Source organism: Branchiostoma floridae, chromosome 4, assembly GCF_000003815.2.
Source record: "Branchiostoma floridae strain S238N-H82 chromosome 4, Bfl_VNyyK, whole genome shotgun sequence".
Lineage (NCBI taxonomy): Eukaryota > Metazoa > Chordata > Leptocardii > Amphioxiformes > Branchiostomatidae > Branchiostoma > Branchiostoma floridae.
In genome coordinates this window covers 11864320-11867209 of record NC_049982.1, presented here as the reverse complement: position 1 = coordinate 11867209, position 2890 = coordinate 11864320, and the positions used below count along the sequence as shown (strand labels likewise).

General features: G+C 42.3%; 1 long non-coding RNA gene across 1 annotated transcript; it reads right to left on the bottom strand.

Moving 5' to 3' along the window:
- Positions 1 to 560: 560 nt before the first annotated feature.
- On the bottom strand, positions 561 to 2247 carry LOC118415021. Its single transcript, XR_004831055.1, has 3 exons — positions 2092 to 2247; positions 1583 to 1676; positions 561 to 1291 (listed from the first exon to the last, which is right to left on the bottom strand). It is a non-coding gene; the product is annotated as an uncharacterized LOC118415021 (long non-coding RNA).
- Between the last annotated feature and the right edge of the window lie 643 nt (positions 2248 to 2890).

Sequence of the window (2890 nt, the reverse complement as noted above, 5' to 3'; positions counted from 1 at the left end):
GCCGATGTATTGCACAGGTACGAAGATCATGTTACAGTCACCATTTTGTGTGGTGTAGCTGGTGTGTTACGCCGAAGGGCGGTTATACCGGCTATATAGATACTGATATAGACAGATTATGTGCAATGTTTTGCCGATTCAGTTGCATAGTGGTGAAATATTCCGTGTTTCACTGTGCATTTTGCCTTCGTTCACCAGTGAATGCCTCCCAGCAAAGAGTGGCTTATAATGCAGCAGCGTCCGCCAGTCATGCCAGTAGTATTTCTTTCTGACTGCTTTGAGTTCATTTATGTTATATGTTATTTACATGTTCCATGGCCCCACAGTGCTATGACACTGAGATGGGCCAGCCTGGAAACAAACAAAGGGGCGACAATAGAAACTCCCTGACTCGTAGCTCATTAGCTAGTCGTCTCATGTGACATAAAAGCAAGAAGGTCACCTCCTAACGTCATGTGTTTGTGTGTGTAAGTGTTCGGTATTCATAATTCACACTAGCGGTAACCAGGAAGCATGGGCACACACCCGTTAGTAATAACACACACAATAAACACATCATGGGACGTTGCTCAAGCCAGCTTTATTGCATTCACCATCAAAGGCAAATCACACCAAATCTACCGAAATATGCAGAAATTGTTAGCTCGGGTGGAAATGTGCCATGCTCTGACATGTATATCCTTTACCTCCATATCCAGGTTTTATGATCTTTGTAAAAACAGTGCATGCTTCATTACACTATTTAGTTTTGTCGATTATGTTATGTTCACTTGTATTCCCTATCGCGACTGATTGGTATTCAGGGCTGTGTAATGCTTAATTGTGAAAACGGGTGGGGGAGTGGGAAAATTACACAGTACAATGTGCTATGGTACGTTGCTCAAGTAGGCATTGGATATAACACAAGAATGCAGATTTGTGTAATATTCAAGATGATAACCAGTGTACATGCATGCTGCCAATGGCTGGTGCCAATGTTTGAGGATATTACATTGAGCAGATTAATAGTACTAGTACTGTAGCATTTGCAATGTGCAATATTTCTTATAACAAGCCATGCATGCTGCTTTACATTGTCAACTTCTACATCTCTCCTTGCATCAAATGGCTGTTGTAAAGATTGAATAACGTAATGTCATCCGGCGCGTGAAGCAATGCGAAGTGAAGCCAGCTGGAGGCGAGTTTTCCGCCGTGTCCTTTACGACTTCTTGGGCTGAAAACGCTCGTTGTTGGGATTGAGCTGGTTGCCGTGGTTGTCCAGGTCAGGTTTGGTCCCAGTTCCACTGTAGCCCTAAAAAATACAAGTTAAAGTTTGGGTACAAGTGTCTGAAAGTAGTAACAAGGCCACATTTCGCAATGGTAACATTGGTGACCATTCAGAAAATTGTCACACAGGTCATTACCAACACCAACAAGGAAACAAAGGTAACCCCCTTGTCATACAAGTAGAAAAAACACAACAAATTGAACAAACATGTGCTGACTTGAACTATTTCCTAATCCATTTACGTACAACATATTTCATTCTAACGTTGGCTGTGGAAGACTGACTCGCAGCTAGCAGTTCTAAAAATGTGCTTACCTTCTCATGCCCCTCGAACTTGGGGTTGTTGGGGTTGCATTGGTCGGACTTGTTGTCCATGTTTGCCTTGGGGTCAGACATCGCTGTTCTCGAACTAAAATGTAAGTTTGATATGCTCTGTTAACCTCTGTTGATGAGCCAGTGATTGAAATCATGTAGTGTGTATGGAGAGGAACTAGGAAGAGGAACTAGGAAGCGAGCTCTGAGGGGAGAGAGACACAGGCTGTGGCGCCCCAGTTGAAATGTGGCGATGAGAAAGAAATAAGCCGACGAGGAGAAGGAGAAAGAAGTTAGCCAGAAGAAATCCCCGAGCAAATGATACAATAAAACTGAAATATAATGGGCGATTCTTCTTTTTTACTGTGTGAATTCGCGTCATACCCCTGCTGACTACAGGGATCCTAGACTAAATGTCGAAATCATGTTACAATTGCGAGAAAATTGCATGAAAATGATCAAGTAGCTCAATCTTGAAAATAAGCCCGCAAACATGGGAAGGAATCTCTTACCTCGTTTTCTTCGGAGCCTGGACTGAACGCAGATCAACTCGTTTTCCTCAAGTTGGCAGGAGAGTGGGGGATTTACGTACGGTAATGGCCTTTATATACTCGACACGGCAGCATTACGTGAGGCCTATTCATAGTCGGGGTTTTCCGAATGTTTTACAACAACAACAGCAGTTGCTGATTGGTTAGAGCTTATGCACTCGACACTAACATTACGTATGGCCTATCTATAGTTGGTTTTTCCCCAAGATTTCACAACAACAGCAGTTGCTGATTGGTTGAAAAAATACGTATAGAAACCAGGCCTTCTCACCGAAACTGTGTTGTGTGCCAAAATTTTGTACCAAGGTACGAAGATCAAATTACAATTACCACTTTCAACAGTAGACACTGTCAATTCAACAGTAGAAAAATATTTCATGCTTTACAGTGCATTTTGCCCACCAGTTAATGTCTCCCATCACAAAGAGGCTTATCATGCAACGGTGGTAATTATAACGTTATCTATTTTCAACTGATTTGATTGATCCAAGGAGGTTAAATAAAAAAACTTTTAACGTCCTTGATTGATCACACAGAATCGTCGAAATTTATGAAGATTTCCCACCAAAACCTCGGGATTTTACGTTTTTCCGGCTCTGTTTTTCTCCAGGACATTCTTTTGTGTAGTGCCAAGTTGAAGATTAACATGAAGTGTTTAGGGCTGAAACGGTGGCACCCAAAGTATAAGGAGAGCTTGCACGCTTGCATAGCTATCGTCAAAAGAGTGGGAAGCCATTCCCAGGCCTTGCGCCAATGTAAT